The sequence below is a fragment of the Cervus elaphus genome, chromosome 22 (genome assembly GCF_910594005.1).
Source record: "Cervus elaphus chromosome 22, mCerEla1.1, whole genome shotgun sequence".
Lineage (NCBI taxonomy): Eukaryota > Metazoa > Chordata > Mammalia > Artiodactyla > Cervidae > Cervus > Cervus elaphus.
Genome location: NC_057836.1, coordinates 12,211,944 through 12,238,233, shown reverse-complemented (window position 1 = coordinate 12,238,233; position 26,290 = coordinate 12,211,944). Strand labels below are relative to the sequence as shown.

The following is a 26,290-nucleotide window of genomic DNA, read 5'->3' as shown; positions in this document are numbered from 1 at the left end:
GCCAAAGCTATGGTTTTTCCAGTAGTCATGTATGGATGTGAGAGCTGGACTATAAAGAAAGCTAAGCACTTAAGAATTTGATGCTTTCGAACTGTGGTGCTGGAGAAGACCCTTGAGAGTCCCTTGGACTGCAAGGAGATCAAACCAGTCAATCCTAAAGGAAATCAGTCCTGAGTATTCACTGGAAGGACTGACGCTGAAGCTGAAACTCCAATACTTTGGCCACCTGATACGAAGAACTGACTCACTGTCAGGCAGGAAGAGAAGGGGATGACAGAGGATGAGATGGTTGGATGGCATTACTGACTTGATGGACATGAGTTTGAGCAAGCTCTGGGAGTTGGTGACGGACAGGGAAGCCTCACATGCTGCAGTCCATGGGGTTGCAAAGAGTCGGACACTAGAGAACAACTGAACCGAACTAAGACTGCCCCAAATGCTTTTATTCTTATCTATTTCCTTATCACCTAAAAGCACTTCCAATTAATGGTGGAGGGAGGAAGGAAGGTGGGAAGGAGACATGCCACATAAGGATGGTTTTCTCTTTTGTCTGGGCTTCCCAAGTGGCTCAGTGGTGAAGAAGCCACCTACCAATGCAGGAGACACAGGAGACACAGCTTTGATCCCTGGGTCGGAAAGATCCCCTAGAGAAGGAAATGACAACCCACTCCAGTGTTCTTGCCTGGGAAATCCCATGGACAGAGAAGCCTCGCAGGAGGCTTTGTGCATGGAGTCACAAAGAGTCAGACACAACTGAGTGACTGAGCACACTCTTTTGTCTGACTTCTTCTCATCTTTATTAAAAACAAGACAGGGCATTACTGAAACAGAGCAGAACCCTATGGTCCTTGCCCCCCACTATGTCCTCTGCCTGACTTTTGTCTGGGGAAAACTTCGGTCAAACTTCGGTCAAAGACTAAGTTTAATCAGAAAAGTGAAAAATGAGGAAACAAATGAAACAGTCAAAGGAGACTAAAGAATAATAATGTGGTCATTAAGCATAGTCAAAGACCTTTATCTCTTTTTCAAGGGTTATAGATACTATTCTGAGGCATATCCTATGAGCTGTCTTATAAATACTAAAACACCAGGTGGAGAAGTTAACTATATGATGACCAGACTGTACCCAGGACATGAGCTGCCACAATTCCAGGAATTGAACACCAAGTTCAGTTCAGTCGCTCAGTCGTGTCCGACTCTTTGCGACCCCGTGAACCACAGCACACTAGGCCTCCCTGTCCATTACCTACTCCCAGAGATTACCGAAACTCATGTCCATTGAGTCGGTGATGCCATCTAACCATCTCATCCTCTGTCATCACCTTCTCCTCCTACCTTCAATCTTTCCCAATATCAGGGTCTTTTCAAATGAGTCAGCTCTTCACATCAGGTGGGCAAAATACTGGGGTTTCAGCTTCAACATCAGTCCTTCCAATGAACACCCAGGACTGATCTCCTTTAGGATGGACTGGTTGGATCTCCTTTCAGTCCAAGGGACTCTCGAGAGTCTTCTCCAACACCACAGTTCAAAAGCATCAACTCTTCTGCACTCAGCTTTCTTTATAGTCCAACTCTCACATCCATACACGACCACTGGAAAAACCATAGCCTTGACTAGACGGACCTTTGTTCCAAATAGGAAAAGGAGTACGTCAAGGCTGTATATTGTCACCCTGATTATTTAACTTATATGCAGAGTACATCATGAGAACGCCAAGAAATGGGAACAAATGGATCCTGGAACTGTACCTAAAACAATCAAGATGATGCTCGTCAGACCACTGATGACCAACTGAAGATGACTGTCAGAGCTGACTGTGCTGTTTCTACATGGAGGCCCCCCCCCCAACTCTGTCTATAAAAGCTCTCACCCACTACTTGTGTGCCAGGGGAGGGGGGATGGCCTTCAGACAGATGTCCTCCGCCACCCACCCCAGTTGTCGGCATCTGAAATAAAGCAAACTTTCCACCAAACCTGGCCTGTTTATTGACCTTTTGAGTGGTGAGCAGCCAAACCCCACCTTCCACACCCTTTCGGGTACAGATTTTTGGCACCCAGTGCAGGGCTGGCTCTGGTTGCCTCTTGTGCTATCACGGCACCAGGCTCTCCTGGGTCTTCCAGGGGAGAGCTGTGGCCATGACGGTGTATACACCTGCTCGTGGTAAGCGAGCCAAGTAAGGCATTTGGGGGATATTCCCAGCAGCTGCCAAAACCTTTTGCTTTGAGGATCCTCCCTGTTTCTCCCCTGCTCAGCACTGGTTGCCAATGTACGCTTTTCTTTGGTGGAATAAAAACTTACATTTGGGACAAGCTGATGATCTCCAAGACTGGGTAAGTCCACCGGTGTGTACATGGGCAACCTTCCATTTGTGAGTGCTAGTAACTTAGACGGTAAACCATCAGCCTGCAATGCAAGAAATCCAGGTTCGATCCCTGGGTCAGGAAGATCCTCTGGAGAAGAAAATGGCAACCACACCAGTATTCTTGCCTGGAGAATCCCATGGACAGAGGAGTCTGGTGGACTACAGTTCATGGGGTTGCAGAGTCGGACACGACTGAGCGACTAACACACACAGTGTTACTTGCGTAACACACACACTCTGTCTATAAAAGCTCTCACCCCTACTTGTGTGCCGGGGGAGGGGGAGATGGCCTTCAGACAGATGTCCTCCACCACCCGCCCCAGTTGCCGGCATCTGAAATAAAGCAAACTTTCCACCAAACCTGGCCTGTTTATAGACAGTTGGTTACTTGTGTAACTAACACACACAGTGCTACTTGGGCATTCTTGACAATTGGTTCTGATGTCTGACTACCACTGAGTACAGTTTGTTCTGGGGAAGTATTTGTTTGTGACTCCGTACTGGTCACCCTCAAAGAGGGTTTTTGACAGATCTGTCAATCGGTGTGTGAGTGTGTATTGCATCTGTGTGACTGGTATTCTTGTTGCCTTGTGTGAAATGGAAATTCAGGTTCAATTCATTAAGAAAAATTTTAGCTGGAAAATTATGACTAAAGAAAGATGATTATTTTTTGGACCATGTATGGCAACAGTATTCTTTAGACTCCAGAGAAGATTGGTTAAAATGGAACTCTTAAAATTCAGTAAAAGCCAGTTTTTTTTACATATACAGTTAGGAAAAGCTGGCTTGATAAAATGCTTTTTTCAGACCCTGAGGAAACAAAAGTAAGCCTAGGGGAACACGTCCCTAAAATACAAACATAATCCATGTTGCTTGGAACTCCAGCCTTGGATTAATTGTAAAATTTAAAGCTAAGAAGAAAAAAAAGGAAAAAAACTCTTTAAAATTGAGTATGTAAACTTGGCTATTCTATTATCCATAAACTGGTGAGATTAATTGCAATGCCTAATTCATAAAATGTAAAAAGATAAAACAAGGAGATCTCTGTTTGGATGTTTCCATGTCTCAGTATGTGTTTTTGTCTTTAGATGATACTGCTGAGGTTAATTTGTAAAGAAGCTCTACATAATAGGTTTAAAAAAGTATAAGCGCTTACAAATCAAACAACTCTAAATTTACCTACTTTTGTCTTCTTATAAAACCAAGAGGAAAACTAAAGATGTTTGGGTTCATTAAATATACATGTACTATTTTAAAAAATTATGCTATTAAAAGTGTATGTTTTTTGAGGTTATGGAGTATGTTCTTAAGTTTGCCAATCAGAAAATGCTGGTATAACATTTCAATCACTTGTTTCTTGGTTTTGTTACAGTTTCAAGGCTTAAAAATTGTAACATGTAAAAATAATAAGGAAAGCATTTCGGTATGTAAAAACAAGTAGGACGTGTTGTTGGCAAAAAAAGGTATACAAAAATAATTTTTATTGAAAACAAAGATGATAGTAATTTTGTCCTACAGCTGTTTCTGGATGGGGAAAATACAGGAGTAATTTATTCAAATCCAAAAAGTGATAAAAGGTTTATTAAAAAATTTTTTTGAAAAAAATTTATGTTGTCAAGATTAAGATTAGACTAAATTTAATTAGGTATATAAATTTTGCTATTAACAGTAAACTGATAGAAGACTAACTTTCTTTCTCTTCCCCTCTGTTAAAAAAACAAAGTTCTCCTGGAATATTGATCTGATTTTGGTAACAGAGACACCCAATGGAAAGTAACTGCTTTGTTTCTAATGATATTTTTGAACTAATGTTCGGGATAGAAAAACTGTCCAGTAATGTTGTCACAAAATCACTGCAGATGGTGACTGTAGCCATGAAATTAAAAGACGCTTGCTCCTTGGAAAAAAAGTTATGACCAACCTAGACAGCATATTAAAAAGCAGAGACATTACTTTGCCAACAAAGATCTGTCTAGTCAAAGCTATGGTTTTTCCAGTAGTCATGTATGGATGTGAGAGTTGGATTATAAAGAAAGCTGACCGCCGAAGAATTGATGCTTTTGAACTGTGTTGTTGGAGAAGACTCTTGAGAGTCCCTTGGACTGAAAGGAGATCCAACCAGACCATCCTAAAGGAAATCAATCCTCAATATTCATTGGAAGGACTGATGCTGAAGCTGAAACTCCAATACTTTGTCCACCTGATGTGAAGAACTAAATCATCTGAAAAGACCCTGATGCTAGGAAAGATTGAAGGCTGGAGGAGAAGGGGATGACAGAGGATGAGATGGTTGGATGGCATCACGGACTCAATGGACATGAGTTTGAGTAAACTCCGGGAGTTGGTGATGGACAGGGAAGCCTGGCATGCTGCAGTCCATGGGGTCGCAAAGAGTCGGACACAACTGAGGGACTGAACCAAATATTGTCCCAGGATATAACTACTCATGATGTGTAGGACTGCTGGCTTTAAGTTTAATGCTTGGGGGCGGGGGCGGGGGGGCGGAATTGAAATGGAGCAGGACCATATGGTCCTTGCCCCCCACCCATGTCCTCTGCTTGCTTTTTGTCTGTGGAAAATTTCAAATAATAAGTTTAATCAGAAAAGTGAAAAATGTGGAAACAAAGGAAAACAGTCGAAGGAGACTAAATAATGATGTAGTCATGAAGCATAGTCAAGGACCTTTAGTTTTTTCTCAAGGACTATAGGTAATACTCTGAGCCATATCCTGTGAGCTGTCTTACAGATACTAAAACACCAGGCTGAGAAGTTAACTTCTTGATGACCAGACTGAACCCAGGACTTGAGCTGCCACAATTCTGAGAACTGACTGCAAAGAAATGGGAACATGTGCACCCCAGAACTGAAGATTAACTGTACACAAAACAACCGAGATGATGCTAGGAAGACCAGTGATGACCAATGTGAAGATGACTTAGAGATGACTGTGCTGTTTTTGCATGTAGCCTCCCCCCGCGCCCAGCTCTAGCTATAAAAGCTCTCATCCCCTGCTTGTGGGGGCAGGGGGTGCAGAGTCAGTCTTTGGACAGATGTCCACCACACTCCCCCTCAGTTGCCAGCATCTGAAACAAAGCAAACTTTCCTTTCCACCAACCTGGCCTGTTAATTGGCTTTTGAGTGGTGAGCAGATGGACCTCCCGTCACACACACCCTTCCGATAACATTATCATGAATAAGCCACCTTTAAAAGCTTAAAACTTTAGTTTATAAACATGGGAGAGCAGTGGAAATTTTAAGTTGAGAATGATACAATATTTTCGCCTGGAAATATTCCTTGTCAGCAGTGAATAACTGCAGGAGAGCACAGGTGGAGTCTACAACAGTCGGCAGAGGAAACCACAGAGGCTCGACCAAAGCGACAGCCACAGATGACAAGCATGGATTCTGTATGTGCGTCACTGAGGCAGAGCTGACCAAGCTCAGTGACCTGTGAAGTGCTGACTATGAGGCTCAAGACCACCAAGACTAGAAACCAAAATTCTTTATTTTCATTTACGTACATGCTGCTCACATGTTTGTAAAACTTTTTTAAATTTAGCAAGAGTAGAAAAAGCATTATTTAAGTAAGAGGAAAAAAGATCTCAAAATGTCCTCTCCTCCTTGAAACCTGACACACCTCACTACACTCTAAACAGAATTAATCCTAAATTCCCATAGCATTTAGACAGACATCACAGCACATGGGTTTCCCAGGTAGCCCAGCGATAAAGAACTGGCCTGCAAATGCAGGAGATGCAAGACACATGGGTTCGATCCCTGGGTTAGCAAGATTCCCTGGAGGAGGAAATAGCACCCCACTCCAGTATTCTTGCCTGAAGAATCCCATGGACAGACGGCCTGGTGGGCCACAGAGTCAGACACAACTGAGCACACAGCACAGGTAACACTATAATCCATTCTACCGCTGAGAACACAGGGGCCGTATACCAACTACTGACTGGATCTCTAGGACTTAGCATAGTCCCTACCCAACTTGTAGAATAAAGAGAATGGTAGCTTTATTTTTAGCTCTTTTCCACTTCAAAACTGCCAGGACTTTACTAAAAATGAATATCTTGTGTGGAAAAATGTTAGAAGTCACAGAAATGGAATAAATATCCCCACAAAGCTTTCTGAGTAATTAAACTGGTCACGTAGTCCGCTCTCACTGTTGGTGGTGGTCTGTTCTACAGGTACCCTGAGCACTGACTGATTCAAGACCCAGCCACTGCTCCTGCAGAAACACTGGGCTAGGTTCCCTCGAGCCTCCGGCTGCTTCATTTCCATCAACCAGTCAGTACAAAGCCTTGCTCTTCATGTTTCTATCAAAGGCACCCTATTGAAGTAAGACACTGCTGATTCCTTAACACTGAACTCACAGCCGACAGCACCTAACTCACACCTGAACAAAGCTCATCAGAAAGAAGCCTGCCTTCCTGCACCAACAAGCTTGGAGGACCTTCTAGACAGGGATGGACTTGGGAGGGCGTTATACTAAGTCATTCAGAGAGAGAACGACAAACACCATGTGATGTCACTCACAGGTGGAACTGAAACAACACAACACACTAGTCAACAAAAGAGAAGCAGGCTCACTAGTGAACTCAGTGGTGGTACCAGTGCGGGAGGGAAGGAGGGAGGGGCAAGGCAGGGGTAGTGGGAAAAAGAGGGTTGTTACACAACCTTCTGTGCACGATCTCGTGCGAGCGAAACTGGAAAATTGTAAAGAATTACAGAATTTAAAGAATCTTTGAATCAATTTTTTAGAAATGTGCTAAAGAAACAGTGGAATCACGAATAAAAAGCTTAAACTGTGGCACTGAAGGACAACGAGGCCGCTGGTTTACAGTCTGAAATAAGCAGGCAGAGGGGCGGTCCGCCAGACTTCGGCAGGGACAGCGCGAGGGTCACCCCGCGCCCTGAGTGCTGGTTCTGTTCGGGGGCCGGTCCGTGAACCCACAAACAACGAAGGCGCGCTAGGTCTGCTCGGAGAGGAGCCCCCCCGCCCCCGACCCCCGACTCTACTACATCCGTCCGCTCCTGTCCAGCCCACCCAGTGCCCATCACTGGACGGCCGGCCTGGCGGCGTCTCCAGCGAGCCCCGCACACGAACGCTGCTCCACCCGTGACCACCAAGCCAAGGGTCCAGGAGTGCTGTACTGAGAAAAGAAAACTGTACAAACCTTTCCGAAGAAACCAGACCCGATGCCGCCAAAACACCTGACCCGGACCCAGAGCTCCAGGCTGGGGGAGAATTTAGATTTCAGAGGTTTGTGCCTCGGTCTGTGAGTCCCCGGGAGGAACAGACCTTAAACGGACTCGGAGACCAGAAAGCGCAAAAGCCCAAATGCCCATCAGTTAACGGAGAAAGAAAGCAAGGTTCCCCCGCCTCGACGAAACGCCGCCCAGCGGCCGTGGACCAAGGAGCGCTGACCCCGGCCGGACCAGGTGAGCCGCGTCAGCTAACGAGCTCGCGGGGCTCCGGGTGCCCAACACGCTCCACACTAGCGGCGACTGCGGCGCGGCCCGGCCCGGAGAACGCGCCGAAGCCACGCAGCCGATCTCTTCAGACTGAGGGATTCCACCATGTGTGGATTCCGGCTCGGTTGTTTGAAAGCGCCACAAGAGCTGACTACGCGCTGACCTGTCAAACTCCGCCGAAACGCCAACGCATTTCCCGCCGCAGCCGCTCCCGCCTGGGGCCCGTCGGCGTATCAGCCCTCGGTCCCCGCCCCGGGCATCACTGAGCCCGCGACCCCGGCCCCGGCCGCCCGCCCGCTCGCCCGGCCCGGCGCCCTCACGGCACATCACACACCGCTGGGCGCAGAACTGCTAAGCCGGGACCAGCGACGCGAACTCCCACCCGGCGGCGACTCCACTTACGCGCCTCAGCCGCGCAGGGCGGACAGAGATCTGTCCAGACTGAACGCACAGAAACTCCCTGGGGCACGGCCGCCTGGAGAACCCTGGGAAGAAGGTCTGGGCAAGAACGCGCGGGCGGAGGGGACCTGAACTTGCGGACCGGCACTAGGCACGGCCGCCAAGAGGACTCTGGGAAGAAGGTCTGGGCGAGACCACACCAGCGGATGCGGTCTGAACGCGCGGAAGGGCACTAGGCACGACCCGCAGAGGATCTTGGGAAGAAGGTCTGGAAGAAATCGCGCCAGCAGTGACGGCCCCAATACGCAGCAGGGCGCTTGAACGGCCGCGCAGAGGATCCTGGGAAGAAGGTTTCGGAAACACCGCGACGGACGAGGAGGCCTGAAGGGCACGCAGAGGACCATTGGGAGAAGGTCTGAGCGACAACGCCCCGGGGCGGGGCGGCCCGAACCCCACCCTGCTTAGGATGGCTGAGCGGAGGACCGTGGGAAAGGAGTAGGTCCAGCTGAACTCGCGCCGGACCACTGCGGGGCATAGGAAGAGAAGCCGCAAGTCAAGTCGGCAGATGGGAGCAGAGCCGTCTGTTGAGAGCCGTAAAACAAGGTGGCAGTACGAGCCGGACCTCCGTGCCCGCCGCTCGGCTCCCGCAAGCCCTACGTCGCCGTGACCTCTGCTGCCCCCTGGCGCCCAGCGAGCTCGCCGCACCGCCCTCTGCGCCCCAAGCCCTGCAAGGACTGCCCGGTTGCTTGGCGCCCCCGGTGCTTCGAGGCTGCTATGGTCATCAGAGCCCGGCAGGGACTGCAGGGGGACGGGCCCTCCGGAACATGCCCCTTGCCGCTCGGTCCCCAGGCCAACGGACTGGTTTCAAATTGGGAAAGGAGTCCGTCAAGGATGTATACTGTCACCCTGCTTATTTAACTTATATGCAAAGTACATCATGTGGAATGCCAGGCTGGATGAAGCATAAGCTGGAATCCAGATTGCCAGGAGAAATGTCAATAACCTCGACATGCAGATGACGCCACCCTTATAGCAGAATGACTTCCCTGGTGGCTCAGACGGTAAAAGCGTCTGCCTACAATGCAGGAGCCCTGGGTTCGATCCCTGAGTTGGGAAGATCCCCTGGAGAAGGAAATGGCAACCCACTCCAGTACTCTTGCCTGGAAAATCCCATGGACAGAGAAGCCTGGTAGGCTACTATCCATGGATGGGGTCGCAAAGCGTCAGACACGACTGAGTGACTTCATTTCTTTCTTTTTCTTTCCTTCCTTCCTTCCTTCCTTCAGCAAAGAGGAACTGAAGGGCCTCTTCATGGAAGTGAAAAAGAGTGAAAAAGCTGGCTTAAAACTCAACATTAAGAAAACGAAGATGATGGCATCCGATCCCATCACTTCATGGCAAATAGGCAAACAAGGGAAACAGTGACAGATTTTATTTTCTTGGGCTCCAAAAATCACTGCAGATGGTGACTGCAGCCATGAAATTAAAGACGCTTGCTCCTTGGAAGAGAAGCTATGACCAACCTTGACAGCATATTAAAAAGCAGAGACATAACTTTGCAGACAAAGGTCCATCTAGTCAAAGCTATGGTTTTTCCAGTAGTCATGTATGGATGTGAGAGTTGGACCATTAAGAAAGCTGAGCGCCAAAGAATTGATGCTTTCAAACTGTGGTGTTGGAGAAGACCCTTGAGAGTCCCTTGGACTGTAAGGAGATCAAACCAGTCCATCCTAAAGGAAATCAGTCCTGAATATTCATTGGAAGGACTGATGCTGAAGCTCCAATACTTTGGCCACCTGATGTGAAGAGTCTACTCAATGGAAGAAAACCCTGATGCTGGGAAAGGTTGAAGGCAAAAAGCGAAGGAGAGGGCAGAAAATGAGATGGTTAAATAGCATCACTGACTCAATAGACATAAATTTGAATAAACTCCAGGAGATAGTGAAGGACAGGGGAGCCTGGCATGCTGCAGTCCATGGAGTCACAGAGTTGGACATGAGCTCAATAACACATAAAACATATACAATAACAACAACAATAACACATAAAACATATAAAAATAGGCAGATGAATATCTGAACTCCAAATGAAGAAAAGCTTTCTAACTGTAAAAGCTGATAAATTAATCATAAAGTAAAAGATGAATAAATGTAGCTGCCTATATTTAACTTCTTTAGCTTCTGAAGAATAAACAAGAAAAAGGGGGAAATACAATTGACATGTATGATGAAGTGAATTCATATATAAAAAGTTCTAAACTCAAGAAATTAGACAAATGAAGTTGAGTGGATATTTTGCAAAAGGAGAAAGATAATAAATAGGAAAAAATGTTTAATAAAACCAAAAGAATACATGTTGAAATAAGTGTACAATTTCAACCATTTCTTTTTAAATTAGGAAATTAAAATGTTTTATATAAATTTACATTAATAAATTCTTACTGAAAAATACAAATGATAAAAATTCATCTAGCATTTTACATAACCACTTGTATGGCAAAACCAAAATTATTCTCACAGTTGACCACTGTTATCTATTGATATATATAGTCTTTCTGACCTTGTATTTATGATCATACATTGAAATACTTTTGTCTGATAATATGCAGTACAGATGATACTTTCATACTGCTAGTAAGAATATAAACTGATGGAGGTTTTCAGAAAAGCAATCCTGCAATACGTATCAAAAACATACCCTCTCATCCAGGAATTCAACCTCTAGAATGTTAGCCACTAAAGAAAATGTAGCTAGCAGGGATGTACACAAAGATTTCTTTATAAGAATATTCTATATAACATTATTTATACCTGAAAAATGACTGAACACAAAATGTTATCATTATGAAATCTGTTAAATAGGACAGCCATTAAAAACCAGGTTTTAAAAAATGCCTATTGACATGGAAAAAAAAATGCTCAAGATCATTTTCTGTGGAAAAAGCAGGGCCTAAAACTATACACATATAACTGCTTGCCTACACTCATTAGGATGGCTACTATGTAAAAAAAACAAAAAACACCAAATGTTGACAAGGATGTACGAAAACTGGAATACTGTGCACTACTGATAGGAATATAAAATGGTGCAAATACAATGGTAGGCCTTCAAAAAATTAAAAATAGAATTACCATATGACTTGACAATTCCACTTCTACCTATATACCTAGAAGAACTGAGTGGAGTCTTCAAGAGGTATTTGCACATCATGTCCATAGCAGCATTATTCACAGTTGTCAAAAGACGGAAGCAGCCCCAGTGTCTGTGTCACTGACAGATGATGGACAGACAAAATGTAGTGTGTATACACAAAGGACTATGTTTCACAGCCTTAAAAAGGAAGTAAATTCTGACACGTTGGACAATATGGATGAACCTTGAGGCCATTATGAAGCCCGTCGAAAAAGAGAGACATAGTACGATTACACTTATAGGACCGGAAGAAGTCAGATTCGTAAAAACAGAAAGTGGAAGAGTGGTTGCCAGGGTCTGGAGGGAGGGGGAAACGGACAGTTGCTGTTAAGTGAATACTGAACTTCAATTCTGCAAGAGGAGAAGAGCTGGAGCTTGACTGTACAACCGTGTGAGTGTCCTTCACACTTCTGAGATGTACACTTGAAAATATTATCATGGTAAATATTATGTGTATCTTATTGCAGTTTCAAATTTTTAAATTAAAATATTTTTTTAAAAGTTTGCCTACAGTGAGGCAAATCAGAGAGCTTCCATATGAACTGATTGACTACCTTGTTCTTAACTATGAAGACAGTAAAGGATCACAAGGAATATCTTTGAGATAAAAGCTATTAAAACAAATGAAAAAAGAACCCAAGCGAGAAGGAAAACAAAAATATTTTTCCAAAGAAAACATAAATAACATTCTAGGATAAGGAGATATATGTATTCTGTTCACAAGACAGTATGCTCTAAAAAAAAGAAAGAAAAGAAAAAATATATTAGATGAAGAAGGCATTTAGAAACTTAAAATACAATACCCAACATAAAAATGTCACTAACAAGTTTGGAAGATAAAGTTAAAAAAAACAACTCCCAGAAAGTTGGTTGAGATGGATAATAAAAAAGAAACAATATGAAAATTAAAGCATTAATCAAGGAAGTCCAACATCTGAATATGTGTTTCAGAAAGAGAGTAAGAAAACGCTTGGAAGAAATGAACAAAGAGAAAACAAAAAACCTCTTACGACCTGAAAGACATAGGTCTTCAAACTGAAAGTTCCCACCCCAGAGTTCAGTGGGATGAATTAACAAGGAGCTACACTGAGAAATTTTAGATCATAAGAAGTAGAGGAAACAAGAATCTTAAATGAAAATATGCAGAATGAAAACAAAAACTTGATATACAAAGTCTCAGTTTACTCAAAAGAACCAGGAATCAGACTGGCTTTGGGCTTCCTGTGCAGCAAATAGTAGAAGCTAAAACACACTGAAGCAATGTCTTCAGGAGTCTCGGGGAAAATGACTTCAAACGCAGAATACCCAAATTATCAATAAAGTGAGAGAAAAAGCAAAGACATTTTGAGACACACATATGCGCCAAAAAACAAAAAATGTTGCCTGCCTTTCTCAGAAGGTTAGAGAAAAATGTCTTCTCTTCAAAACATAGAAAGAAACTATGAAAGAAGAAGGTGCAGGTTTCAGGAAGCATGATCCAATACAGGAGAAAAAAAAAAAAAGAGGCCTGAACTTCCTTAGAAAGTAAGAAGTGAGAATCCCAGGGAGGCAGCTTTGCGGCAGCCAGCAGACCACGGGTCTGAAGTGGAGAAGAGAGGAAGAGCTCCCTCCAGGTGAAGGATCCATAGGGGGATGTGGTGCTGAGAGATTATCTGACTGTTTTGGATGTCTGAGAATTGTGTTGAACAGAACTAATGAGTCCTTACCAATTAAAAAAAAATAGAGTGATAAGGGCCAACTGGCAAATGTTGAAAAGGCGCAAGAGTGGATCTGGCAACTATCATGGTCAAGGTTGAAGCAGGCAAGCATCATCAATAGATGCTAAATCTCAGGGGAGATTTTGGTGAGGAGCAGAATATTTGCATGATCCTAAACTGTCTCCCCCGGAGAAGGCAATGGCAACCCACTCCAGTACTCTTGCCTGGAAAATCCCATGGACAGAGGAGCCTGGTAGGCTGCAGTCCAGGGGGTCGCACAGAGTCGGACACGACTGGGCGACTTAGCAGCAGCAGCAGCAGCAAACTGTCTCCCCACAGACATAAACTGCAAAGGAGGATTGGAAAACACACAAACAGTAACGGCACAGTGGAGAAACTGGGCAAACACGAGCCCTGACTAGGTGATCAGATTAACGTCATCAGTGAGGATAGCAGGACAGTGTCTCCAGGTGTGTCACCCCAAGGAGGACACAGCTTCACCTACTCGGTATCCAATGGAGAATGCATGGCCTCAGTCGAATCACAAAGAAACCCCAGACAAATGCAGAATAAGGAACATTCAGTTACAAGGGAAAAGCTGTGTGTTAGGGGGCAGCGGTGGAGACACTGCTTTCTTCAAATGTCAGTGTCACAAAAGGTAAATATGTGAATGTCCTGGCTTCCCTGGTGGCACAGTGGTAAAGAATCCGCCTGCCAATGCAGGAGATGCAGGTTCGATTTCTGGGTTGGGAAGATTCTCTGGAGGAGGAAATGGCAACCCATTCCAGTATTCTTGCCTGGGAAAGAGGCAAGAATGGAGGCTCCTCTCCCCCATGGACAGAGGAGCCTGGCGGGCTACAGTCCACAGGGTCACAAAGAGCTGGACACGACTGAGGGACTAACAACAACATGAAAATGTCCCAGGATCAGGAAGGCTAAAGAGATCTGACAATCAAATGTAGTACCTGACCCTTGACTGGATCCTGTGCTGGAGGGAAAACTGCCATAAAGGACATTTTTCACTTAATTGATTACATTGGGATATGGATGATAGATTAAATTATTAAATCAACATAAGCTTATGAATTTGTTAGGCTGACAACTGTGGTCAGGAGAAAAATCCTTTTCCTTAGGAAATACACACTGAAGTGTTTAGGGGTAAGAGAGCCTTGATAGATGAAACTCACCCTTTAATTACAGATAGATGAATATATGATGGATGGCTAGCTGGAGACAACACAGATAAGGCAGATGAGGTAAGGGTACACAGGTATTCTTTGTGCTGTTTTATTTTTGCAACTTTGTGTCGCTTGAAACTATTTCAAGTAAAAGTTTTAAAATACTGGTAATACAATATGATACTAGTTTTGTATCATATGTATTATGTATTACTTACCTTTATAAGATGAAAAGGAAACATCAAACTTTTCTGGGGGATGGGACTATATCAGTTCAGTTCACTCAGTCACGTCCTACTGTTTGTGACCCCATGGACTGCAGCACGCCAGGCTTCCCTGTCCATCACCAACTCCCGGAGCTCACTCAAACTCATATCCTTCAAGTCAGTGATGCCATCCAACCATCTCATCCTCTTGTCCCCTTCTCTTCCTGCCTTCAATCTTTCCCAGCATTGGGGCCTTTTCCAATGAGTCAGTTCTTCGAATCAGGTGGCCAAAGTATTGGAGTTGCAGCTTCAGCATCAGTCCTTCCAATGAATATTCAGGACTGATTTCCTTTAGGATGGACTGGTTTGATCTCCTTGCAGTCCAAGGGACTCTCAAGGGTCTTCTCCAACACCACAGTTCAAAAGCCTCAATTCTTTGGCACTCGGTTTTCTTTATGGTCCAACTCTCACATCCATACATGACTACTGAAAAAACCATAGCTTTGACTAGACATACCTTTATTGGTAAAGTAATGTTTCTGCTTTTTAATATGCTGTCTAGGTTGGTCATAGCTTTTCTTCCAAGGAGCAAGCGTCTTTTAATTTCATGGGACTATATAGGTGACATTATTTCTCTTTAAACTTACACATTTCTGTATCCTCCCATAATAAGCGGGTATTATTTTTATAATAATAAAAATATAGTTTTATGGTAGTGGAGGCATTCACGTTTTCAGTGCCACCTCCACACCTGGAGCCTGACCCTTCTGCAAGTCTTCTCACAATGACTGAGTCAGCGATATTAACGCACCTGGTGTTTATCGAGCAACTTCCTTCTAAGATGCTCCAGGATTTTATAATTACACTTTATCCTGAGCCTGATTCTTCGTAGTAAGAGACAGGCCACATTGAATCATACCTGAAAACAAGAGGATTATTTTATCAACTTGGAGCCCACTCTGGCAAGTTGTGTAAATTCTCTGCTTCCCAGTACCACTGATTGTTTTTGTGAACCTGCCTGCAAGCACACACTTAAACCAGCCATAATGAAAATTGATTTTCCTTATCTGGGTTGTCAATCTGGTGTAAATGACAGAATCTTCATACTTTTCGAGCCAGAAATGAAGGAGCTGGAGAAGGGTGGATGGCAATCTAAAATACTTTCAGAGCTTACTGGTCCTTCATGTCTTTATTTCACTGGTATCCTGGGATGATAGAGCTGGCAGGTCTCCCGAGACCCTCGACTTCTTCCCCAAACCTTGGAGCCTTCCCCCGTTGCTTGACCCTCATGAAGCTCTGGCAGAAGTGAACTTAGTGCTTGGAATAAGACAAGGGACATTTTAACCAATGACTGGCTAACTGCTGTGTGCTGCAAAGCAGGGGCTGACACGCTAGAAGACGCAATATACAGGTGTGAGTCTCAGCCCAGGCGGTACACATAATGAGCCCTGGTTCCCTATGCATTCTACTGCCTATTTCTTAACAAGGAAGTAAGAGGCTTTAAGAACACAAGAGCAGCTGTCAAAGGGAAATCTCCATATTGTGTTCTTTCAATAATTATCATTTCACACCCAAACAGGTGTTCTGAGATGGAGCCGGCTGGTATCAGAACCACTCTGTTTCAATGCAAATCATCTTTTCCCAACTAAGCTACTTCCTGGGAACAGGTAGCTTTGCTGGGTCTGAGGCAGGGGCAGGCAAGGAAGTGTGGAGAAGCACTGGCTTTCTCCTGTTGCTGCAGGGTCAGTCGGTGTTTAGAGTGAAATTGAGTCTTTTATAAGCGGTAAATCTTTGGAATGGTGGAATCCTTGCCAGGCTGTGACGTGGTAGAGGGAAATGTGGGTCAGCACAGAAGCTGCTGAGAATGAGAGAGAGAAGGCCGGTGCTGCCATAACCCTGATTTTTAAAATTTAATTTTGGTTGGGCTGGGTCTTCGTTGCTGTGCCCGGGCTTTCTCTAGTTACAGAGCAGGGGCCACTCTCTAGATGTGGTGCACGGGCTTCTTGTTGTGGTGGCTTCTCTTGTTGTGGAGCACGGGCTCTAGGGCTCATGAGCTTCAGCGGTTACGGTGCTTAGGCTTAGTTGCTCAGCAGCATGTGGGATCTTCCCAGATCAGGGATGGAACCTGTGTCCCCTGGCATTGGCAGGTGGATTCTTAAACACTGAGCCACCAGGGAGGCCCCAACCTCGATTTTTTATTTCCAGAGTCTTCTTTTTCGATCAGTCTCGTTGAGTTTAAAATGTCTGGTTCTGTAAGAACTTCCTGTATTGTCAGAGGCTTTCCTCAACTTCAGCGGCATCAACTCTGAATTTCTGAGACTCTATTTTAGAGAAACCCTGACTGTCCTTTCGCAATCTCCATTTAATGCTTATGGCACCCCTTCAGAAGCTAGATGAGAGGCAGCAACTGTTGAAATCAATGATGACTAAGTATTTAAAAATAAAACAACACAGTACTTGCATGGTGCTGACTTTGCACCAGGCCCCATTCTAGGCCATTTACAGATAGGTGTTAATCCTTACAACTTTACAACCTTTATAATAACCTCAGGAGGTAACTAGTGAGATGCCACATTCACTGAATCTCAGATGCTGTCAAGTTCGAGACTTATCATTAGGTTATTAACCCTGAAGAAAAGAAAAAAATCTAGTCAACAGTAAACAGCATTCACTAATCTGAAATTTACACCCCACTGCTGTTCCCTTATCTTTCTGCATACACACACAAAAAAATGTTAATTTTCAATACCGATCTATGCCACAGTCTTTTCAAAGACCTTTTTTAAAAGACAGTCAAGCTCAGTACACATGGATTCCTACAACTGCACACAGCTCATTCCAAGTATGCCCGACACGGGTAGACAACTATGCCACTGCTACCATCTGGCTGACAATGACTGTGATCAGCATCCTGACTTAGAAATGTTGAAATAACTGCATCTTAGCATCAAAGAAAGCATTCCCACTTTGTAGACACAGAGCCTGGCACAGCCAGATTTAGTGATTTGCCCCAAAACCTCCCAGATAGTAGGTGGCTGAGCCGGACTTTGAACTGGGGTGGTCCGGCCTCAGAGCTGAGAAACATTCAACTCTCTGCATCTTCAGTGATCTCCCAGTTTCTGCTGGTGGAGACCTCACTTCATGGTAAATCTATCTTTGGACAACCGGAACTGGAAAAACAGAGCTTCTCTATCAGAGTTCTGTACTTCCTGATCCGTCCTTCGGGACCACACAGAACAAGCTGAATGTCTCTTTCACGAGACAGTGGTTTCGTTTTCCCAAATAAAAAGTGAACGGATTGTACTGCATTCATTCAGCAAATATTTATTGATCACTTAGTAGGTACAAAATACTGTGCAGGGAACTACTTGTTTATTGCTCTTCACTTATCTGTAGTTTGCAGACACTGCAGGTTTGTTTTTATAAATTGAAGAACTGTGGCAACCTTGCATAGAGCAAGTCTATTAATCCATTTGTCCAACAGCATTTGCTGTTACATTTTGTGTCTCTGTGTCACTTTGGTAACTCTCACAATATTTCAAAAATGTTCACTGTCAGTATATCTGTGATGGTGAACTGTGAGCAGTGGTCTTTGACGTTACTGTTGTAGTTGTTTTGGGACAGCGTGGACTGCACCCGTGTAAGACAGTGAACTTAACGCATAAATGTTATACATGTTCTGACTGCTCCACTGACCCACCCTTCCGCATCTTGCTCCCTCTCCCTGAGCCTCCCTAGAGATCCCCTGAGACACAATTAAGACCCCTACAATGGCCTCTAAGTGTTCAAGTGAGAGGAAGAGTCACACTCTTTTTTAAATCAAAAGCTAGAAATGAACTAAGCTTAGTGAGGAAGGCATGTTGGAAGCCGAGATAGAAAAGCTAGACTTCTTGCACCAAAGAGATAGCCAGGTTGTGAGTCCAAAGGGAAAGTTCTTGAAGGAAATTAAAAGTGCTACTCCAGTGAACACAAGAATGATAAGAAAGTAAAACAACCTTATTGTTGATATGGAGAAAGTCTGAGGGGTCTGGATAAAAGAAACTAGCACATCTTTTGACAATATGGTTTACTAAATATTTTAATGCCACTGTTGAGACCTACTACTCAGGAAAAAAGAAAAAGATTCCTTTTAAAATATTACTGCTCATTGACAATGCACCTGGTCACCCAAGAGCTCTGATGGAAGATGGGCAACGAGATTAATAGTGTTTAGATGCCTGCTAGCATGACATCCATTCTGCAGCCCATGGATCAAGGGGTAATTTAAACTCTCAAGTCTTATTATTTAAGAAATGTATTTTGTAAAGCTATAACTGCCATAGACAGTGATTCTTATTTTTAAAATTTATTTATTTAAATTTATTTGGCTGTATAGGTCTCAGCTGTGGTACTTGAGATCTTTGATCTTTGTTGTGGCATATGGGATCTAGCTCCCCGACCAGGGATTGAACCCCGGGCCCCCTGTCTTGGGAGCATAGACCAGCTGGTGGCTAAGACCCAACAGTGAATCCTCTGATAGATGTGGGCAAAATAAACTGAAAAGCTTTTGGAAAGGGTTCACCATTCTAGATGCCATCAAGAACACTTGTGACTCATGGGAAAAGGTCAAAATATCAGCATGAACAAGAACTTGGAAGAGCTGGTTCCAGCCCTCATGGATGACTTTGAGGGGTTCAAGACTAGTGGAGGAAGGCACTGAAGACTTGGTGGCAATAGCAGGAGAAGTAGAATTAGAAGTGGAACCTGAAGATAGGACTGAATTGTCACAGTCTCACAATTAAACTTCAAGGAATGAGGAGTTGCTTCTTGTGGATGAACAAAAACAGTGATTTCTTGAGATGGAATCTACTCCTGGTAAAGAGGCTGTGAAGTCTGTTGAAATGATAACAAAGTATTTAGAAAAAACTTGGTTGACAAAGCAGCAGCAGGATTTGAGAGAACTGGATCCAATTTTGTTTTTTTTGTTTTTTTTTGTTTTTTTTTTTTTTAATTTTTTTATTAGTTGGAGGTCGATCCAATTTTGAAAGAAATCTTACTGTAGGTAAAATGCAAACCAACGGCATTGCTGCTACATAGAAATTGTTCACAAATGGAAGAGTCAATCAATGTGGCAAACATCACTCTTGTCTTATTTTAAGAACTTGCCACAGCCACCCAGCCTGCAGCAACCACCACCTTAATCAGTTAGTAGCCACCGACACAGAGGCAAGACACTCCACCAGCAAAAAGTTTACAATCTGCTGAAGGCTCAGATGATGGTTAGCATTTTTTATCAATAAAAGTACTTGTATTTTTGAAAAAAAAAAAGTACTTGTATTTTTGGTGTGTGTTTTTAAAAAATTTTTAAATTCTACATTGGGGTACAGTCGATCAACAATGTTGAGAAAGTTTCAGGTGAACATCAAAGGGGCTCAGACATAAATATACATGTATCCATTCTCCCCCATGGGGTTCTCAAGGCAAAAATACTGAAGTGGTTTGCCATTCCCTTCTCCAGTGGACCACATTTTGTCAGAACTCTCCACCATGCAGAGTACATCATGAGAAACGCAGGGCTGGATGAAGCACGAGTTGGAATCAAGATTGCCAGGAGAAATATCAATAACCTCAGATATGCAGATGACACCACCCTTATAGCAGAAAGCGAAGAAGAACTAAAGAGCCTCTTGATGAAAGTGAAAGAGGAGAGTGGAAAAGTTGGCTTAAAATTCAACATTCAGAAAACTAAGATCATGGCATCTGGTCCCACCACTTCATGGCAAATAGATGGGGAAACAGTGGAAACAGTGACAGATTTTATTTTGGGGGGCTCCAAAATCACTGCAGATGGTGACTGCAGCCATGAAATTAAAAGACACTTACTCCTTGGAAGAAAAGCAATGTCAAACCTAGACAGCATATTAAAAAGCAGAGACATTACTTTACCAACAAAGGTACGTCTAGTCAAAGCTATGGTTTTTCCAGTAGTCATGTATGGATGTGAGAGTTGGACTATAAAGAAAGCTGAGCGCCGAAGAATTGATGCTTTTGAACTGTGGTGTTGGAGAAGACTCTTGAGAGTCCCTTGGACTGCAAGAAGATCCAACCAGTCCATCCTTAAGGAGATCAGTCCTGGGTGTTCATTGGAAGGACTGATGTTGAAGCTGAAACTCCAATACTTTGGCCACCTGATGCGAAGAGCTGACTCATTTGAAAAGACCCTGATGCTGGGAAAGATTGAAGGTGCGAGGAGAAGTGGACGACAGAGGATGAGATGGTTGGATGGCATCACTGACCCAATGGACATGAGTTTGAGTAAACTCTGGGAGTTGGTGATGGACAAGGAGGCCCGGCATGCTGCAGTCCATGGGGTCACAAAGAGTCGGATACGACTGAACTGAACTAAACTGATTCTCCCCTAGAATCCCCTCCCATCTAGGCTGCCAACAGCATTGACCTGAGTTCCCTGTGCTCTACAGTGGGTTCTTGTTGTTTATCCAATTTAAATATAGCAGATGTACAAGTCAATCCCAAACTCCATAACTATCTTTCTCCCATCCTTCCTGCCGGAAACTGTAAGTTTGTTCTCTGTGAGTCTGTTTCTGTTTCGTAAATAAGTTCATTTGTATGATTTCTTTTTAGATTCCACATGTAAGAGATATCATCTAATATATCTCCTTCTCTGTCTTACTTCACTCAGTATGACAATCTCTAGATCCACCCATGTTGCTGCAAATGGCATTACTTCATTCTTTCTAATAGCTGAGTAATAATCCACTGTATATATGCACCATATCTTTACCCACTCCTCTGTCCAATCCAACCATATTATATATAATACCATTTTCTTAAGATGAACATTTAGGTTGCTTCCATGTCTTGGCTATTGTAAACAATGCTATGATGAACACTGGGGTGCATGTATCCTTTTGAACCATTTTTCTCTGGATTTATGTCCAGGAGTAGGGTTGCAGGGTCATATGGTAGTTCTATTTTTAGTTTATTAAGCAGAAGAGTTCCACACTGTTCTCCACAGTGGCTGTACCATTTTGCATTCCCACCAACAGTATAGGAGAGTTCCCTGCTCTCTTCTCCAGAATTTATTTTTTGTGGAATTCTTTTTTTTTTTTTTTAACTATTTATTTGGCTGCACTGGGTCTTAGTGGCAGTTCTCATAATCTCCAACCTTCTCTGTGGCATGTGGGATCTAGTTACCTGACCAGGGATGGAACCCGGGTGCCCTACATTGGGAGCTCTGGGTTTTAGCCACTGGACCATCCCTATTGTTTATGGATTTCTTGGTGATAGACATTTTGACTGGTGTGAGGTGGTACCTCATTGTAGTTCTGATTTGCATTTCTCTAATAACCAGAGATGCTGAACATCTTTTCATGTACCTCTTCACCATCTGTATGTCTTCTTTGGAGAAATACCTATTTAGGTCTTTGGCCAGTTTTTAATTAGGTTGTTTGTTTTGATGATATTAAGCCTCATGAACTGTTTGTAAATTTTGGAGACATCCCTTGTTGGTCACAGCATTTGCAAGTATTTTCTCCTGAATGTGGGTTGTCTTTTCATTTTGTTTATTCTTTCCTTTGTTGGAAGAGGGTGTTTGCTATGACCAGTGTGTTGTCTTGGCAAAACTCTGTTAGCCTTTGACCTGCTTCATTTTGTACTTCAAGGCCAAATTTGCCTGTTACTCCAGGCAGCTCTTAACTTCCTACTTTTGCATTCTAGTCCCCTATAATGAAAAGGACAACTTTTTTGGGTGTTATTTCTAGAAGGTCTTGTAGTTCTTCATAGAACTGTTCAACTTCAGCTTCTTCAGCATTACTGGTCAGGGCATAGACTTGGATTACAGTAATATTGAATGGTTTGCCTTGGAAATGAACAGAGATCATTCTGTTGTTTTTGAGATTGCATCCAAGTACTGCATTTTGGACTCTTCTGTTGACTATGATGGCTACTCCATTTCTTGTAAAGGACTCTTGGCAACAGTAGTAGCTATAATGGTCATCTGAGTTAAATTCACCCATTCCAGTCTATTTTATTTCACTGATTCCTAAAATGTCAATGTTCACTCTTGCCATCTCCTGTTTGACCACTTCCAATGTGCCTTGATTCATGGACCTAACATTCCAGGTTCCTAGGCAATATTGCTCTTTATGGCATCATCAGATGGTCAATACTGAAATCAGATTGATTATATTATTTGCAGCCAAAGATGGAGAAGCTCTATACAGTCAACAAAAACAAGACCAGGAGCTGACTGTGGCTCAGATCATGAGCTCCCTATTGCCAAATTCAGATTTAAATTGAAGAAAGCAGGGAAAACCACTAGGCCATTCAGGTATGACCTAAATCAAATCCCTTATGATTATACAGTGGAAGTGACAAATAGATTCAAGGGATTAGATCTGATAGACAGAGTGCCTGAAGAACTATGGGTGGAGGTTTGTGACATTGTACAGGAGGCAGTGATCAAGACCAGCCCCAAGAAAAAGAAATGCAAAAAGGCAAAATGGTTGACTGAGGAGGCCTTACAAATATCTGAGAAAAGAAGAGAAGCCAAAGGCAAAGGAGAAAAGGAAAGATATACCCATTTGAATGCAGAGTCCCAAAGAATAGCAAGGAGAAATAAGAAAGCCTTCCTCTGTGATTAATGCAAAGAAATAGAGGAAAACAATAGAATGAAAAAGACTAGCGATCTCTTCCAGAAAATTAGAGACACCAAGGGAACATTTCATGCAAAGATGAGCACAATAAAGTACAGAAATGGTATGGGCCTAACAGAAACAGAAGATATTAAGAAGTGACAAGAATATACAGAAGAACTATACAAAAAAGATCTTCATGACCCAGATAACCATGATGGTGTGATCACTCACCTAGGGCTAGATATCCTGGAATGCAAAGTCAAGTGGGCCTTAGGAAGCATCACCATGAAAAAAGCTAGTGGAGGTGATGGAATTCCAGTTGAGCTATTTCAAATCCTAAAAGATGATGCTGAGAAAGTGCTGCACTCAATATGCCGGCAAATCTGGAAAACTCAGCAGTGGCCACAGGACTGGAAAAGGTCAGTTTTCATTCCAATCCCTAAGAAAGGCAATGCCAAAGAATGTTCAAACTACCTCACAATTGCACTCATCTCACACACTAGCAAAGTAATGCTCAAAAATCTCCAAGCCAGGCTTCAACAGTATGTGAACTGTGAACTTCTAGATGTTCAAGCTGGATTTAGAAAAGGCAGAGGAACCAGAGATCAAATTGCCAACATCCGCTGGATCACTGAAAAAGGAAGAGAGTTTCAGAAAAACATCTGCTTTCTTAAATATGCCAAAGCCTTTGACTGTGTGGATCACAACAAACTGTGGAAAATTCTTCAAGAGATGGGAATACCAGACCACCTGACCTGCCTCTTGAGAAACCTGTATGCAGGTCAAGAAGCAAGAGTTAGAACTGGACATGGAATGATAGACTGGTTCCAAATCGGGAAAGGAGTACATCAAGGCTGTATATTGTCACCCTGCTTATTTAACTTACATGCAGAGTACATCATGCAAAATGCCAGGCTGGGTGAAGCACAAGTTGGAATCAAGATTGCCAGGAGAAATATCAATAACCTCAGATATGCAGATGACACCACCATTATAGCAGAAAGTGAAGAAGAACTAAAGAGACTCTTGATGAAAGTGAAAGAGGAGAGTGGAAAAGTTGGCTTAAAACTCAACATTCAGAAAACTAAGATCATGGCATAGTCCCATCACTTCATGGCAAAAAGATGGCGAAACAGTGGAAACAGTGAGAGACTATTTTTTTGGGCTCCAAAATCACTGCAGATGGTGACTGCAGCCATGAAATTAAAAGATGCTTAGAAGAAAAGCTATGACTAACCTAGACAGCATATTAAAAAGTAGAGACATTACTTTACCAACAAGGGTCCATCTAGTCAAAGCTATGGTTTTTCCAGTAGTCATGTATGGATGTGACAGTTGGACTATAAAGAAAGTCTAGTGCTGAAGAATTGATGCTTTCGAACTGTGGTGTTGGAGAAGACTCTTGAGAGTCCCTTGGACTGAAAGGAGATCCAACCAGTCCATCTTGAAGGAAGTCAGTCCTGAATATTCATTGGAAGGACTGAGGCTGAAGCTGAAGCTCCAGTACTTTGGCCACCTGATGTCAAGAACCAACTCATTTGAAAAGACCCTCATGCTGGGAAAGATTGAAGGTGCGAGGAGAAGGGGATGACAGAGGATGAGATGATTGGATGGCATCACCACCTCGATGGACATGAGTTTGAGTAGGCCCCAGGAGTTTGTGATGGACAGGGAAGCCTGGCGTGCTGCAGTCCATGGGGTCACAAAGAGTCGGAAACGACTGAGTGACTGAACTGATTCTTTCCTTTGCTGTGTAAAAGCTTCTGAATTTAAGTAGGTCCCATTTGTTTTTGCTTTTATTTCCATTGTTCTGGGAGATGGACTGAAAAAGATATTGCTGCAATTCATGTCAAAGAGTGATCTGCCTGTGTTTTCCTCTGAGAATTTCATAGTGTCCAGGTTCACATTTAGTGTTTAATCCATTTTGAGCTTACTTTTGCGTATGGTGTTAAAGAATAATCTAAATTCATTTTTTTACATGTAGCCGTCCAGCTTTCCCAGCACCACTTGTTGAAGAGACTGTCTTTCCATCATTGTGTCATCTTGACTCCTTTGTCACAGACTGATGACTACAGGTTAGTGGGTTTCTTTCTTGGCTTTCTGTCCTGTTCTAATCTAACGTTATATCAACTTTGCATCCCTGGGGAAAAAACTCACTTGGTCATAAAGGTTTTTATTTTGCTTCAATTTTCTAGAGACCTCTGCAGTATATACATGGGAGATATTGGTCTAAAGTTTTCTTATATTTGTCTAGTTTTGACATCAGGTTAAAATTTGTCTCATAACATTAGCTGGGAAGTGTTCCACCTCTTGAATTTTTTTTTTTTTTTTTTTGGTAACATCTGCCATAGCAGACTTGGGCCAGGACATGACGTGGTTGGCCGGTGGCTGGCCTATTATGGACTTCACATTTAATGCAGGCTGCAGTTGGAAGCATCTGGGTGGTGTGGAGCTGACATGGTGATTCACAGTTTCTTCTGTTTTACGTGAAATGGGAGAGGGCAGTGCTTCAGTGACTGGGTGGAGTCTGGCTGCTGGAGGCTGGGAGGCGGCTTTCTCAAGCATCACTGTGTTAGTGTGCATGACTCAGCTAGGTTCCCAATCCAGTAATAACATTCTGCCCCTCTGAATACAGCCATGATCCCCAGGGGATAGGGAGTTCTTTCATTTCCTGTCCTTGTCTATTGTATGATGGCAGCTCCACTGCTTACCAAGTCACTGCCACTCCTCTCGCCAGAGAAAGAAGCATTTAGGCATATGGTTTAACACCTACACGGAGAAATTCCAAAGACATAAAAATAACGTTGACATTAATTGTTAACTCAACAGTATGCTGTGCTTAATATGCACTGTCATGCTAAATTTTCAAAATACTCTAAGAATTAGGCACTGTTACTGCTATTCATAGTTAAGAAAAGTGCATTTCAGAGAGGTGAGGTAACTGGCAAGGCTAGAAAGCATCAGAGTAGAAGTCAGGAGAGAGGTCAGAGCTAGAAACATACACACAGGTGTTGCTGGTATGTAGGTGTCAGACTGGCCAAAAAGTTCCTTCAGTTTTTAGGTAAATTAAAAGACACATTTTCATTTTCACCAAGAACTTTATTGAACAACATATTCACCATTTTGTTCCACTACTT

General features: G+C 43.3%; 1 protein-coding gene across 7 annotated transcripts in view; it reads right to left on the bottom strand.

Moving 5' to 3' along the window:
- The window catches only part of RAD52 (RAD52 homolog, DNA repair protein), a 73,732-nt gene that overhangs the window by 20,293 nt on the left and 27,149 nt on the right, over positions 1 to 26,290 (bottom strand). For 2 of the 7 annotated variants that reach the window (XM_043881912.1, XM_043881918.1), the window contains exon 1: positions 8,248 to 8,427. The exons of 1 other annotated variant lie outside the window; for it this stretch is intronic. The gene's annotated coding sequence lies outside the window, so the exon portion shown is untranslated. Of the gene's footprint in view, positions 1 to 2,300; positions 2,395 to 8,008; positions 8,145 to 8,179; positions 8,436 to 26,290 lie in introns of those variants that run through there. 4 more of the 7 variants (XM_043881919.1, XM_043881913.1, XM_043881915.1 and 1 more) reach the window with 4 other exon arrangements.